Raw genomic sequence first — 16,217 nt, 5'->3', positions numbered from 1 at the left:
CACTGACCACAACCCCCTCAGACCCCTGGTCCAGCCACGACGGGTCGCCTCAGCTGAATCACAAGGCAAAGCGAAGTGGCTGGACCGGGGCTCTGAGGGGGTTGTGGTCGGTGGTTGGCGGTCCAGCTGGTGTTCCTCACCATTTGATATTGCATTGGATGTTCCTTGATGCCTAAATGGGGGTGTTTGCGGAAGATGTTCTACGGAACGAGGACATGGGCCGCCGGTCAGGGCCATTGGGCAGCTGAGGGCCAGTGGCGTAACGGATAACGCACCTGACTACGTATCAGGAGGTTGCAGGTTCGACTCCTGCCTGGCTCTACACTTTTCGCCTGCCAGCCGTTCCTCCTGCTCCCTATGCTGAGCACCTTCCTTCTCCTGCCCATCACACATCCTCCCAGACCTCCTGCAGGGCAAAAGTGCTGCCTTGTGCTCTTGCCCTGTGGGAAGGAAAGGGCTTCTCCAGACCTTACGCTGGAGCTGAGACCCACGCCACAGCCAGGGACAGCACAGCAAATTTCACAGCACAACTAAGATGCCTCCTGAGCTACAGCCCTGTAGGCTGCACAGACTCAGCACCCTCAGGCTCTCATGGCACATCACGACCTTTTACCACCCACCCTTTACTCACAGTTACTAATGGGGTTTAGGTACTTTTCATTCAGTGGTGCTCAGGATGCCAGAGAAGACATCTGCGCGGGTTTGATGAAGAAAACACACACTCAGAGACCTCAGGAGCGATCTCTCTGCTCAGCAGCTTAGGAATTCAGCAGGTGAGGCCAAAAAGGACTTGAGCAGTGGTGGCTTTTCAAGCAGCTGGCACACTCACAGCTTTGATGCAGCCTGCCCCAAAATGATGCTCCTGTAATGTTGATGCCAGGCAGATGGACAAAAAGTCTGAAAGGGTAAGGATCTCATGAAGGCACCTGTCCCCTGTCACCTCCACAGCATTCAGACAGCCTCAGGGTGAGCCAGGCAGGAGTTGAACCTGCAATGTCCTGATCCACAGTCAGGCGCATTGTCCATTGTGCCACTGTCCCCAGCCCCTGGTCCCACCTGGTGCCCCCCCTGTGCTCTCTGTACCACCTGGGTGTGCTGGTGTTCAAAAGGAAGGGGTGAGTCCTCACCTGGCTCCCTTCTGCCCCATGCATGGCAGCCTTGACCTACTGGCCTATGGGGGGAGGTCAGTACCGGTCCCACTGCTCCCATCTACCAGGAGAAGTGGTGCCTGAGCTGAGTCACCCCCACAGCAAGAGCACATCGTAGAATCATAGACTCATTTTGTTTGGAAGAGACCCTCAAGATCATGCAGTCCAACCAGTAACCTAACTCTAGCACTAAATCACATCCCTAAGAAGATCATCTATGCATCTCTTAAATCCCTCCAAGGATGGGGACTCCACACTGCACTGGGCAGCTTGTTCCAACAACCGACAGCCCTTTCTGGGAATAAATTTTTCCCAATATCCAACCTAAACCTCTCCTGGTGCAACCTGAGGCCATTTGCTCTTGTTGTATCGCTTGCTACCTGGAAGAAGAGAACAACAACCTTCATGATACAACCTCCTTTCAGGTAGTGGTCTTCAGCCCCTCAGCTGCTCTGGTTGGTTGGAGGAGACATCTTGTTTGCCTCATGGGAAGTGTGGCTACAATTCCCAGCCCACCCAAGGCTTGGAGCAGCCCAGGGCTCTCTGGAGCTGTGGGGTCCAGCTGAGGGTTGAGCTCAACCCAAAGCCACCAATTTTGCCCTCCACTTCCTCCTGCCCGATGACAGATGGCAGGGCAGGTGAGTTGTGGGTCATGAGATCTTGCCTGATGGTCAACTGGTCTGGGCTAACCTGTACATGGCCAACTTTGACCTTCCTTCTGCAAGCCACCTGCAGGGTGAAGGTACCACAGAGGTAGAAGAGACAAGCCCATGAGCCTGTCAGTGTGGAACGGAGCAACAGAAGAAGATGGAAGCAGGAACATCCCATCAAATAACAGAGTGATTCAGGTTGGAAATTACATGTGGAGGTCTCTAGTCCAAATTTCTGCTCAACTTGGGACATTGAGGTCAAGGCCTCGTCTGCTCGAACTCTGACTGTCTCCAAGGATGGAGAGTTCGCAGCCCCCCAGGTCCCTCTCTCAGTGATTTACCGCCCTCACAGTGAATGCTTTTGCCAATCTATGCAGTCAGAGAATCCCCTGATGTGAGGGAAGTTTTGCTGTGCAAGAAGCCCAGCAAGAAGGAAGAAACATCAGTCAAAGGCAGGCCAGCATGGAGGAAGAGGTCCCTTGTCAGCATGGCCGGGCTGTGGGCACAAAAACACCGAGCCAGGCAGGAGTCGAGCCTGCAATCTCCTGATCCGTAGTCAGGTGCGTTGTCCATTGCGCCACTGGCCCTGGTCCTCCTGGAGCTCTGAGGGCTTCCCATCACTGGGTAGGCTTTGTGAGCAGAGCAGCAGATGGTGCAAGAGGATTTAGATCAGTATAGAAAACATGACGTTTTACAAGATCCTTGGAAGAGCTCTTCCCCAGGCCAAATAAACACAGTTCTGATGGCTTCTCTTCATATGGCGAGTGCTCCAACACTACCCCGTTTTGGTGGCCTTCTACTGGTCTTATTCCAGTTACAGAATCACAGCATGCTTGGGGTTGGAAGGAACCTCTGGACACCACCCAGTCCAACCCACCTCCTAAGGCAGGGTCACCAGAGCAGATGACACAGGGTCACGTTCAGGCAGGTTTGAATGTCTCAGAGAAGGAGACTCCGCAGCCACTCTGGGCAGGCTGGGCCAGGCTCTGGCAACCTCAAAGCAAAGAAGTTTCCTCTCAGTTGATCAGTGTCCTTATAGTGTGGGCCCCAAAGCTGGGTACAGTATTCCCAGTCTGGAACATGAGTGAGGAGCGGGAATGGAGGGATGTCAGCAATGACTGGAGGACAGTGATGAGAGAAGGTGCCCAGCTCCAGCGTAAGGTCTGGAGAAACCCTTTCCTTCCCACAGGGCAAGAGCGCGAGCCAGCACTTTTGCCCTGCAGGAGGTCTGGGAGGATGTGTGATGGGCAGGAGAAGGAAGGTGCTCAGCATAGGGAGCAGGAGGAACGGCTGGCAGGCGAAAAGTGTAGAGCCAGGCAGGAGTCGAACCTGCAACCTCCTGATACGTAGTCAGGTGCGTTATCCGTTACGCCACTGGCCCTCAGCTGCCCAAGGGACCTGACTGGCGGCCCATGTCTCGTTCCGTAGCTCATCTCCTGCACACACCCCCATTTAGACATCAAGGAACATCCAATGCAATATCAAATGGTGAGGAACACCAGCTGGACTGCCCACCACTGACCACAACCCCCTCAGACCCCTGGTCCAGCCACGACGGGTCGCCTCAGCTGAATCACAAGGCAAAGCGAAGTGGCTGGACCGGGGGTCTGAGGGGGTTGTGGTCGGTGGTTGGCGGTCCAGCTGGTGTTCCTCACCATTTGATATTGCATTGGATGTTCCTTGATGCCTAAATGGGGGTGTTTGCGGAAGATGTTCTACGGAACGAGGACATGGGCCGCCGGTCAGGGCCATTGGGCAGCTGAGGGCCAGTGGCGTAACGGATAACGCACCTGACTACGTATCAGGAGGTTGCAGGTTCGACTCCTGCCTGGCTCTACACTTTTCGCCTGCCAGCCGTTCCTCCTGCTCCCTATGCTGAGCACCTTCCTTCTCCTGACCATCACACATCCTCCCAGACCTCCTGCAGGGCAAAAGTGCTGCCTTGTGCTCTTGCCCTGTGGGAAGGAAAGGGCTTCTCCAGACCTTACGCTGGAGCTGAGACCCACGCCACAGCCAGGGACAGCACAGCAAATTTCACAGCACAACTAAGATGCCTCCTGAGCTACAGCCCTGTAGGCTGCACAGACTCAGCACCCTCAGGCTCTCATGGCACATCACGACCTTTTACCACCCACCCTTTACTCACAGTTACTAATGGGGTTTAGGTACTTTTCATTCAGTGGTGCTCAGGATGCCAGAGAAGACATCTGCGCGGGTTTGATGAAGAAAACACACACTCAGAGACCTCAGGAGTGATCTCTCTGCTCAGCAGCTTAGGAATTCAGCAGGTGAGGCCAAAAAGGACTTGAGCAGTGGTGGCTTTTCAAGCAGCTGGCACACTCACAGCTTTGATGCAGCCTGCCCCAAAATGATGCTCCTGTAATGTTGATGCCAGGCAGATGGACAAAAAGTCTGAAAGGGTAAGGATCTCATGAAGGCACCTGTCCCCTGTCACCTCCACAGCATTCAGACAGCCTCAGGGTGAGCCAGGCAGGAGTTGAACCTGCAATGTCCTGATCCACAGTCAGGCGCATTGTCCATTGTGCCACTGTCCCCAGCCCCTGGTCCCACCTGGTGCCCCCCCTGTGCTCTCTGTACCACCTGGGTGTGCTGGTGTTCAAAAGGAAGGGGTGAGTCCTCACCTGGCTCCCTTCTGCCCCATGCATGGCAGCCTTGACCTACTGGCCTATGGGGGGAGGTCAGTACCGGTCCCACTGCTCCCATCTACCAGGAGAAGTGGTGCCTGAGCTGAGTCACCCCCACAGCAAGAGCACATCGTAGAATCATAGACTCATTTTGTTTGGAAGAGACCCTCAAGATCATGCAGTCCAACCAGTAACCTAACTCTAGCACTAAATCACATCCCTAAGAAGATCATCTATGCATCTCTTAAATCCCTCCAAGGATGGGGACTCCACACTGCACTGGGCAGCTTGTTCCAACAACCGACAGCCCTTTCTGGGAATAAATTTTTCCCAATATCCAACCTAAACCTCTCCTGGTGCAACCTGAGGCCATTTGCTCTTGTTGTATCGCTTGCTACCTGGAAGAAGAGAACAACAACCTTCATGATACAACCTCCTTTCAGGTAGTGGTCTTCAGCCCCTCAGCTGCTCTGGTTGGTTGGAGGAGACATCTTGTTTGCCTCATGGGAAGTGTGGCTACAATTCCCAGCCCACCCAAGGCTTGGAGCAGCCCAGGGCTCTCTGGAGCTGTGGGGTCCAGCTGAGGGTTGAGCTCAACCCAAAGCCACCAATTTTGCCCTCCACTTCCTCCTGCCCGATGACAGATGGCAGGGCAGGTGAGTTGTGGGTCATGAGATCTTGCCTGATGGTCAACTGGTCTGGGCTAACCTGTACATGGCCAACTTTGACCTTCCTTCTGCAAGCCACCTGCAGGGTGAAGGTACCACAGAGGTAGAAGAGACAAGCCCATGAGCCTGTCAGTGTGGAACGGAGCAACAGAAGAAGATGGAAGCAGGAACATCCCATCAAATAACAGAGTGATTCAGGTTGGAAATTACATGTGGAGGTCTCTAGTCCAAATTTCTGCTCAACTTGGGACATTGAGGTCAAGGCCTCGTCTGCTCGAACTCTGACTGTCTCCAAGGATGGAGAGTTCGCAGCCCCCCAGGTCCCTCTCTCAGTGATTTACCGCCCTCACAGTGAATGCTTTTGCCAATCTATGCAGTCAGAGAATCCCCTGATGTGAGGGAAGTTTTGCTGTGCAAGAAGCCCAGCAAGAAGGAAGAAACATCAGTCAAAGGCAGGCCAGCATGGAGGAAGAGGTCCCTTGTCAGCATGGCCGGGCTGTGGGCACAAAAACACCGAGCCAGGCAGGAGTCGAGCCTGCAATCTCCTGATCCGTAGTCAGGTGCGTTGTCCATTGCGCCACTGGCCCTGGTCCTCCTGGAGCTCTGAGGGCTTCCCATCACTGGGTAGGCTTTGTGAGCAGAGCAGCAGATGGTGCAAGAGGATTTAGATCAGTATAGAAAACATGACGTTTTACAAGATCCTTGGAAGAGCTCTTCCCCAGGCCAAATAAACACAGTTCTGATGGCTTCTCTTCATATGGCGAGTGCTCCAACACTACCCCGTTTTGGTGGCCTTCTACTGGTCTTATTCCAGTTACAGAATCACAGCATGCTTGGGGTTGGAAGGAACCTCTGGACACCACCCAGTCCAACCCACCTCCTAAGGCAGGGTCACCAGAGCAGATGACACAGGGTCACGTTCAGGCAGGTTTGAATGTCTCAGAGAAGGAGACTCCGCAGCCACTCTGGGCAGGCTGGGCCAGGCTCTGGCAACCTCAAAGCAAAGAAGTTTCCTCTCAGTTGATCAGTGTCCTTATAGTGTGGGCCCCAAAGCTGGGTACAGTATTCCCAGTCTGGAACATGAGTGAGGAGCGGGAATGGAGGGATGTCAGCAATGACTGGAGGACAGTGATGAGAGAAGGTGCCCAGCTCCAGCGTAAGGTCTGGAGAAACCCTTTCCTTCCCACAGGGCAAGAGCGCGAGCCAGCACTTTTGCCCTGCAGGAGGTCTGGGAGGATGTGTGATGGGCAGGAGAAGGAAGGTGCTCAGCATAGGGAGCAGGAGGAACGGCTGGCAGGCGAAAAGTGTAGAGCCAGGCAGGAGTCGAACCTGCAACCTCCTGATACGTAGTCAGGTGCGTTATCCGTTACGCCACTGGCCCTCAGCTGCCCAAGGGACCTGACTGGCGGCCCATGTCTCGTTCCGTAGCTCATCTCCTGCACACACCCCCATTTAGACATCAAGGAACATCCAATGCAATATCAAATGGTGAGGAACACCAGCTGGACTGCCCACCACTGACCACAACCCCCTCAGACCCCTGGTCCAGCCACGACGGGTCGCCTCAGCTGAATCACAAGGCAAAGCGAAGTGGCTGGACCGGGGGTCTGAGGGGGTTGTGGTCGGTGGTTGGCGGTCCAGCTGGTGTTCCTCACCATTTGATATTGCATTGGATGTTCCTTGATGCCTAAATGGGGGTGTTTGCGGAAGATGTTCTACGGAACGAGGACATGGGCCGCCGGTCAGGGCCATTGGGCAGCTGAGGGCCAGTGGCGTAACGGATAACGCACCTGACTACGTATCAGGAGGTTGCAGGTTCGACTCCTGCCTGGCTCTACACTTTTCGCCTGCCAGCCGTTCCTCCTGCTCCCTATGCTGAGCACCTTCCTTCTCCTGCCCATCACACATCCTCCCAGACCTCCTGCAGGGCAAAAGTGCTGCCTTGTGCTCTTGCCCTGTGGGAAGGAAAGGGCTTCTCCAGACCTTACGCTGGAGCTGAGACCCACGCCACAGCCAGGGACAGCACAGCAAATTTCACAGCACAACTAAGATGCCTCCTGAGCTACAGCCCTGTAGGCTGCACAGACTCAGCACCCTCAGGCTCTCATGGCACATCACGACCTTTTACCACCCACCCTTTACTCACAGTTACTAATGGGGTTTAGGTACTTTTCATTCAGTGGTGCTCAGGATGCCAGAGAAGACATCTGCGCGGGTTTGATGAAGAAAACACACACTCAGAGACCTCAGGAGCGATCTCTCTGCTCAGCAGCTTAGGAATTCAGCAGGTGAGGCCAAAAAGGACTTGAGCAGTGGTGGCTTTTCAAGCAGCTGGCACACTCACAGCTTTGATGCAGCCTGCCCCAAAATGATGCTCCTGTAATGTTGATGCCAGGCAGATGGACAAAAAGTCTGAAAGGGTAAGGATCTCATGAAGGCACCTGTCCCCTGTCACCTCCACAGCATTCAGACAGCCTCAGGGTGAGCCAGGCAGGAGTTGAACCTGCAATGTCCTGATCCACAGTCAGGCGCATTGTCCATTGTGCCACTGTCCCCAGCCCCTGGTCCCACCTGGTGCCCCCCCTGTGCTCTCTGTACCACCTGGGTGTGCTGGTGTTCAAAAGGAAGGGGTGAGTCCTCACCTGGCTCCCTCCTGCCCCATGCATGGCAGCCTTGACCTACTGGCCTATGGGGGGAGGTCAGTACCGGTCCCACTGCTCCCATCTACCAGGAGAAGTGGTGCCTGAGCTGAGTCACCCCCACAGCAAGAGCACATCGTAGAATCATAGACTCATTTTGTTTGGAAGAGACCCTCAAGATCATGCAGTCCAACCAGTAACCTAACTCTAGCACTAAATCACATCCCTAAGAAGATCATCTATGCATCTCTTAAATCCCTCCAAGGATGGGGACTCCACACTGCACTGGGCAGCTTGTTCCAACAACCGACAGCCCTTTCTGGGAATAAATTTTTCCCAATATCCAACCTAAACCTCTCCTGGTGCAACCTGAGGCCATTTGCTCTTGTTGTATCGCTTGCTACCTGGAAGAAGAGAACAACAACCTTCATGATACAACCTCCTTTCAGGTAGTGGTCTTCAGCCCCTCAGCTGCTCTGGTTGGTTGGAGGAGACATCTTGTTTGCCTCATGGGAAGTGTGGCTACAATTCCCAGCCCACCCAAGGCTTGGAGCAGCCCAGGGCTCTCTGGAGCTGTGGGGTCCAGCTGAGGGTTGAGCTCAACCCAAAGCCACCAATTTTGCCCTCCACTTCCTCCTGCCCGATGACAGATGGCAGGGCAGGTGAGTTGTGGGTCATGAGATCTTGCCTGATGGTCAACTGGTCTGGGCTAACCTGTACATGGCCAACTTTGACCTTCCTTCTGCAAGCCACCTGCAGGGTGAAGGTACCACAGAGGTAGAAGAGACAAGCCCATGAGCCTGTCAGTGTGGAACGGAGCAACAGAAGAAGATGGAAGCAGGAACATCCCATCAAATAACAGAGTGATTCAGGTTGGAAATTACATGTGGAGGTCTCTAGTCCAAATTTCTGCTCAACTTGGGACATTGAGGTCAAGGCCTCGTCTGCTCGAACTCTGACTGTCTCCAAGGATGGAGAGTTCGCAGCCCCCCAGGTCCCTCTCTCAGTGATTTACCGCCCTCACAGTGAATGCTTTTGCCAATCTATGCAGTCAGAGAATCCCCTGATGTGAGGGAAGTTTTGCTGTGCAAGAAGCCCAGCAAGAAGGAAGAAACATCAGTCAAAGGCAGGCCAGCATGGAGGAAGAGGTCCCTTGTCAGCATGGCCGGGCTGTGGGCACAAAAACACCGAGCCAGGCAGGAGTCGAGCCTGCAATCTCCTGATCCGTAGTCAGGTGCGTTGTCCATTGCGCCACTGGCCCTGGTCCTCCTGGAGCTCTGAGGGCTTCCCATCACTGGGTAGGCTTTGTGAGCAGAGCAGCAGATGGTGCAAGAGGATTTAGATCAGTATAGAAAACATGACGTTTTACAAGATCCTTGGAAGAGCTCTTCCCCAGGCCAAATAAACACAGTTCTGATGGCTTCTCTTCATATGGCGAGTGCTCCAACACTACCCCGTTTTGGTGGCCTTCTACTGGTCTTATTCCAGTTACAGAATCACAGCATGCTTGGGGTTGGAAGGAACCTCTGGACACCACCCAGTCCAACCCACCTCCTAAGGCAGGGTCACCAGAGCAGATGACACAGGGTCACGTTCAGGCAGGTTTGAATGTCTCAGAGAAGGAGACTCCGCAGCCACTCTGGGCAGGCTGGGCCAGGCTCTGGCAACCTCAAAGCAAAGAAGTTTCCTCTCAGTTGATCAGTGTCCTTATAGTGTGGGCCCCAAAGCTGGGTACAGTATTCCCAGTCTGGAACATGAGTGAGGAGCGGGAATGGAGGGATGTCAGCAATGACTGGAGGACAGTGATGAGAGAAGGTGCCCAGCTCCAGCGTAAGGTCTGGAGAAACCCTTTCCTTCCCACAGGGCAAGAGCGCGAGCCAGCACTTTTGCCCTGCAGGAGGTCTGGGAGGATGTGTGATGGGCAGGAGAAGGAAGGTGCTCAGCATAGGGAGCAGGAGGAACGGCTGGCAGGCGAAAAGTGTAGAGCCAGGCAGGAGTCGAACCTGCAACCTCCTGATACGTAGTCAGGTGCGTTATCCGTTACGCCACTGGCCCTCAGCTGCCCAAGGGACCTGACTGGCGGCCCATGTCTCGTTCCGTAGCTCATCTCCTGCACACACCCCCATTTAGACATCAAGGAACATCCAATGCAATATCAAATGGTGAGGAACACCAGCTGGACTGCCCACCACTGACCACAACCCCCTCAGACCCCTGGTCCAGCCACGACGGGTCGCCTCAGCTGAATCACAAGGCAAAGCGAAGTGGCTGGACCGGGGGTCTGAGGGGGTTGTGGTCGGTGGTTGGCGGTCCAGCTGGTGTTCCTCACCATTTGATATTGCATTGGATGTTCCTTGATGCCTAAATGGGGGTGTTTGCGGAAGATGTTCTACGGAACGAGGACATGGGCCGCCGGTCAGGGCCATTGGGCAGCTGAGGGCCAGTGGCGTAACGGATAACGCACCTGACTACGTATCAGGAGGTTGCAGGTTCGACTCCTGCCTGGCTCTACACTTTTCGCCTGCCAGCCGTTCCTCCTGCTCCCTATGCTGAGCACCTTCCTTCTCCTGCCCATCACACATCCTCCCAGACCTCCTGCAGGGCAAAAGTGCTGCCTTGTGCTCTTGCCCTGTGGGAAGGAAAGGGCTTCTCCAGACCTTACGCTGGAGCTGAGACCCACGCCACAGCCAGGGACAGCACAGCAAATTTCACAGCACAACTAAGATGCCTCCTGAGCTACAGCCCTGTAGGCTGCACAGACTCAGCACCCTCAGGCTCTCATGGCACATCACGACCTTTTACCACCCACCCTTTACTCACAGTTACTAATGGGGTTTAGGTACTTTTCATTCAGTGGTGCTCAGGATGCCAGAGAAGACATCTGCGCGGGTTTGATGAAGAAAACACACACTCAGAGACCTCAGGAGCGATCTCTCTGCTCAGCAGCTTAGGAATTCAGCAGGTGAGGCCAAAAAGGACTTGAGCAGTGGTGGCTTTTCAAGCAGCTGGCACACTCACAGCTTTGATGCAGCCTGCCCCAAAATGATGCTCCTGTAATGTTGATGCCAGGCAGATGGACAAAAAGTCTGAAAGGGTAAGGATCTCATGAAGGCACCTGTCCCCTGTCACCTCCACAGCATTCAGACAGCCTCAGGGTGAGCCAGGCAGGAGTTGAACCTGCAATGTCCTGATCCACAGTCAGGCGCATTGTCCATTGTGCCACTGTCCCCAGCCCCTGGTCCCACCTGGTGCCCCCCCTGTGCTCTCTGTACCACCTGGGTGTGCTGGTGTTCAAAAGGAAGGGGTGAGTCCTCACCTGGCTCCCTTCTGCCCCATGCATGGCAGCCTTGACCTACTGGCCTATGGGGGGAGGTCAGTACCGGTCCCACTGCTCCCATCTACCAGGAGAAGTGGTGCCTGAGCTGAGTCACCCCCACAGCAAGAGCACATCGTAGAATCATAGACTCATTTTGTTTGGAAGAGACCCCCTCAAGATCATGCAGTCCAACCAGTAACCTAACTCTAGCACTAAATCACATCCCTAAGAAGATCATCTATGCATCTCTTAAATCCCTCCAAGGATGGGGACTCCACACTGCACTGGGCAGCTTGTTCCAACAACCGACAGCCCTTTCTGGGAATAAATTTTTCCCAATATCCAACCTAAACCTCTCCTGGTGCAACCTGAGGCCATTTGCTCTTGTTGTATCGCTTGCTACCTGGAAGAAGAGAACAACAACCTTCATGATACAACCTCCTTTCAGGTAGTGGTCTTCAGCCCCTCAGCTGCTCTGGTTGGTTGGAGGAGACATCTTGTTTGCCTCATGGGAAGTGTGGCTACAATTCCCAGCCCACCCAAGGCTTGGAGCAGCCCAGGGCTCTCTGGAGCTGTGGGGTCCAGCTGAGGGTTGAGCTCAACCCAAAGCCACCAATTTTGCCCTCCACTTCCTCCTGCCCGATGACAGATGGCAGGGCAGGTGAGTTGTGGGTCATGAGATCTTGCCTGATGGTCAACTGGTCTGGGCTAACCTGTACATGGCCAACTTTGACCTTCCTTCTGCAAGCCACCTGCAGGGTGAAGGTACCACAGAGGTAGAAGAGACAAGCCCATGAGCCTGTCAGTGTGGAACGGAGCAACAGAAGAAGATGGAAGCAGGAACATCCCATCAAATAACAGAGTGATTCAGGTTGGAAATTACATGTGGAGGTCTCTAGTCCAAATTTCTGCTCAACTTGGGACATTGAGGTCAAGGCCTCGTCTGCTCGAACTCTGACTGTCTCCAAGGATGGAGAGTTCGCAGCCCCCCAGGTCCCTCTCTCAGTGATTTACCGCCCTCACAGTGAATGCTTTTGCCAATCTATGCAGTCAGAGAATCCCCTGATGTGAGGGAAGTTTTGCTGTGCAAGAAGCCCAGCAAGAAGGAAGAAACATCAGTCAAAGGCAGGCCAGCATGGAGGAAGAGGTCCCTTGTCAGCATGGCCGGGCTGTGGGCACAAAAACACCGAGCCAGGCAGGAGTCGAGCCTGCAATCTCCTGATCCGTAGTCAGGTGCGTTGTCCATTGCGCCACTGGCCCTGGTCCTCCTGGAGCTCTGAGGGCTTCCCATCACTGGGTAGGCTTTGTGAGCAGAGCAGCAGATGGTGCAAGAGGATTTAGATCAGTATAGAAAACATGACGTTTTACAAGATCCTTGGAAGAGCTCTTCCCCAGGCCAAATAAACACAGTTCTGATGGCTTCTCTTCATATGGCGAGTGCTCCAACACTACCCCGTTTTGGTGGCCTTCTACTGGTCTTATTCCAGTTACAGAATCACAGCATGCTTGGGGTTGGAAGGAACCTCTGGACACCACCCAGTCCAACCCACCTCCTAAGGCAGGGTCACCAGAGCAGATGACACAGGGTCACGTTCAGGCAGGTTTGAATGTCTCAGAGAAGGAGACTCCGCAGCCACTCTGGGCAGGCTGGGCCAGGCTCTGGCAACCTCAAAGCAAAGAAGTTTCCTCTCAGTTGATCAGTGTCCTTATAGTGTGGGCCCCAAAGCTGGGTACAGTATTCCCAGTCTGGAACATGAGTGAGGAGCGGGAATGGAGGGATGTCAGCAATGACTGGAGGACAGTGATGAGAGAAGGTGCCCAGCTCCAGCGTAAGGTCTGGAGAAACCCTTTCCTTCCCACAGGGCAAGAGCGCGAGCCAGCACTTTTGCCCTGCAGGAGGTCTGGGAGGATGTGTGATGGGCAGGAGAAGGAAGGTGCTCAGCATAGGGAGCAGGAGGAACGGCTGGCAGGCGAAAAGTGTAGAGCCAGGCAGGAGTCGAACCTGCAACCTCCTGATACGTAGTCAGGTGCGTTATCCGTTACGCCACTGGCCCTCAGCTGCCCAAGGGACCTGACTGGCGGCCCATGTCTCGTTCCGTAGCTCATCTCCTGCACACACCCCCATTTAGACATCAAGGAACATCCAATGCAATATCAAATGGTGAGGAACACCAGCTGGACTGCCCACCACTGACCACAACCCCCTCAGACCCCTGGTCCAGCCACGACGGGTCGCCTCAGCTGAATCACAAGGCAAAGCGAAGTGGCTGGACCGGGGGTCTGAGGGGGTTGTGGTCGGTGGTTGGCGGTCCAGCTGGTGTTCCTCACCATTTGATATTGCATTGGATGTTCCTTGATGCCTAAATGGGGGTGTTTGCGGAAGATGTTCTACGGAACGAGGACATGGGCCGCCGGTCAGGGCCATTGGGCAGCTGAGGGCCAGTGGCGTAACGGATAACGCACCTGACTACGTATCAGGAGGTTGCAGGTTCGACTCCTGCCTGGCTCTACACTTTTCGCCTGCCAGCCGTTCCTCCTGCTCCCTATGCTGAGCACCTTCCTTCTCCTGCCCATCACACATCCTCCCAGACCTCCTGCAGGGCAAAAGTGCTGCCTTGTGCTCTTGCCCTGTGGGAAGGAAAGGGCTTCTCCAGACCTTACGCTGGAGCTGAGACCCACGCCACAGCCAGGGACAGCACAGCAAATTTCACAGCACAACTAAGATGCCTCCTGAGCTACAGCCCTGTAGGCTGCACAGACTCAGCACCCTCAGGCTCTCATGGCACATCACGACCTTTTACCACCCACCCTTTACTCACAGTTACTAATGGGGTTTAGGTACTTTTCATTCAGTGGTGCTCAGGATGCCAGAGAAGACATCTGCGCGGGTTTGATGAAGAAAACACACACTCAGAGACCTCAGGAGCGATCTCTCTGCTCAGCAGCTTAGGAATTCAGCAGGTGAGGCCAAAAAGGACTTGAGCAGTGGTGGCTTTTCAAGCAGCTGGCACACTCACAGCTTTGATGCAGCCTGCCCCAAAATGATGCTCCTGTAATGTTGATGCCAGGCAGATGGACAAAAAGTCTGAAAGGGTAAGGATCTCATGAAGGCACCTGTCCCCTGTCACCTCCACAGCATTCAGACAGCCTCAGGGTGAGCCAGGCAGGAGTTGAACCTGCAATGTCCTGATCCACAGTCAGGCGCATTGTCCATTGTGCCACTGTCCCCAGCCCCTGGTCCCACCTGGTGCCCCCCCTGTGCTCTCTGTACCACCTGGGTGTGCTGGTGTTCAAAAGGAAGGGGTGAGTCCTCACCTGGCTCCCTCCTGCCCCATGCATGGCAGCCTTGACCTACTGGCCTATGGGGGGAGGTCAGTACCGGTCCCACTGCTCCCATCTACCAGGAGAAGTGGTGCCTGAGCTGAGTCACCCCCACAGCAAGAGCACATCGTAGAATCATAGACTCATTTTGTTTGGAAGAGACCCTCAAGATCATGCAGTCCAACCAGTAACCTAACTCTAGCACTAAATCACATCCCTAAGAAGATCATCTATGCATCTCTTAAATCCCTCCAAGGATGGGGACTCCACACTGCACTGGGCAGCTTGTTCCAACAACCGACAGCCCTTTCTGGGAATAAATTTTTCCCAATATCCAACCTAAACCTCTCCTGGTGCAACCTGAGGCCATTTGCTCTTGTTGTATCGCTTGCTACCTGGAAGAAGAGAACAACAACCTTCATGATACAACCTCCTTTCAGGTAGTGGTCTTCAGCCCCTCAGCTGTTCTGGTTGGTTGGAGGAGACATCTTGTTTGCCTCATGGGAAGTGTGGCTACAATTCCCAGCCCACCCAAGGCTTGGAGCAGCCCAGGGCTCTCTGGAGCTGTGGGGTCCAGCTGAGGGTTGAGCTCAACCCAAAGCCACCAATTTTGCCCTCCACTTCCTCCTGCCCGATGACAGATGGCAGGGCAGGTGAGTTGTGGGTCATGAGATCTTGCCTGATGGTCAACTGGTCTGGGCTAACCTGTACATGGCCAACTTTGACCTTCCTTCTGCAAGCCACCTGCAGGGTGAAGGTACCACAGAGGTAGAAGAGACAAGCCCATGAGCCTGTCAGTGTGGAACGGAGCAACAGAAGAAGATGGAAGCAGGAACATCCCATCAAATAACAGAGTGATTCAGGTTGGAAATTACATGTGGAGGTCTCTAGTCCAAATTTCTGCTCAACTTGGGACATTGAGGTCAAGGCCTCGTCTGCTCGAACTCTGACTGTCTCCAAGGATGGAGAGTTCGCAGCCCCCCAGGTCCCTCTCTCAGTGATTTACCGCCCTCACAGTGAATGCTTTTGCCAATCTATGCAGTCAGAGAATCCCCTGATGTGAGGGAAGTTTTGCTGTGCAAGAAGCCCAGCAAGAAGGAAGAAACATCAGTCAAAGGCAGGCCAGCATGGAGGAAGAGGTCCCTTGTCAGCATGGCCGGGCTGTGGGCACAAAAACACCGAGCCAGGCAGGAGTCGAGCCTGCAATCTCCTGATCCGTAGTCAGGTGCGTTGTCCATTGCGCCACTGGCCCTGGTCCTCCTGGAGCTCTGAGGGCTTCCCATCACTGGGTAGGCTTTGTGAGCAGAGCAGCAGATGGTGCAAGAGGATTTAGATCAGTATAGAAAACATGACGTTTTACAAGATCCTTGGAAGAGCTCTTCCCCAGGCCAAATAAACACAGTTCTGATGGCTTCTCTTCATATGGCGAGTGCTCCAACACTACCCCGTTTTGGTGGCCTTCTACTGGTCTTATTCCAGTTACAGAATCACAGCATGCTTGGGGTTGGAAGGAACCTCTGGACACCACCCAGTCCAACCCACCTCCTAAGGCAGGGTCACCAGAGCAGATGACACAGGGTCACGTTCAGGCAGGTTTGAATGTCTCAGAGAAGGAGACTCCGCAGCCACTCTGGGCAGGCTGGGCCAGGCTCTGGCAACCTCAAAGCAAAGAAGTTTCCTCTCAGTTGATCAGTGTCCTTATAGTGTGGGCCCCAAAGCTGGGTACAGTATTCCCAGTCTGGAACATGAGTGAGGAGCGGGAATGGAGGGATGTCAGCAATGACTGGAGGACAGTGATGAGAGAAGGTGCCCAGCTCCAGCGTAAGGTCT

The 16,217-nt window shown here is 54.2% G+C and overlaps 5 non-coding genes across 5 annotated transcripts; all 5 read left to right on the top strand.

Annotated features, from left to right (window-relative positions):
- The first annotated feature begins 248 nt into the window (after positions 1-248).
- On the top strand, positions 249-321 carry TRNAR-ACG (transfer RNA arginine (anticodon ACG)). Its single transcript has one exon. It is a non-coding gene; the product is annotated as a tRNA-Arg (tRNA).
- A 3,240-nt stretch (positions 322-3,561) lies between these two features.
- Positions 3,562-3,634, top strand: TRNAR-ACG (transfer RNA arginine (anticodon ACG)). Its single transcript has one exon. It is a non-coding gene; the product is annotated as a tRNA-Arg (tRNA).
- Positions 3,635-6,874: 3,240 nt separating this feature from the next.
- On the top strand, positions 6,875-6,947 carry TRNAR-ACG (transfer RNA arginine (anticodon ACG)). The gene has a single exon. It is a non-coding gene; the product is annotated as a tRNA-Arg (tRNA).
- A 3,240-nt stretch (positions 6,948-10,187) lies between these two features.
- TRNAR-ACG (transfer RNA arginine (anticodon ACG)) lies at positions 10,188-10,260 on the top strand. The gene has a single exon. It is a non-coding gene; the product is annotated as a tRNA-Arg (tRNA).
- A 3,242-nt stretch (positions 10,261-13,502) lies between these two features.
- Positions 13,503-13,575, top strand: TRNAR-ACG (transfer RNA arginine (anticodon ACG)). Its single transcript has one exon. It is a non-coding gene; the product is annotated as a tRNA-Arg (tRNA).
- The last annotated feature ends 2,642 nt before the right edge of the window (positions 13,576-16,217 follow it).

The sequence above is a fragment of the Columba livia genome, chromosome 3 (genome assembly GCF_036013475.1).
Source record: "Columba livia isolate bColLiv1 breed racing homer chromosome 3, bColLiv1.pat.W.v2, whole genome shotgun sequence".
Classification (NCBI taxonomy): domain Eukaryota; kingdom Metazoa; phylum Chordata; class Aves; order Columbiformes; family Columbidae; genus Columba; species Columba livia.
This window is presented reverse-complemented; position numbering and strand designations above follow the sequence as displayed.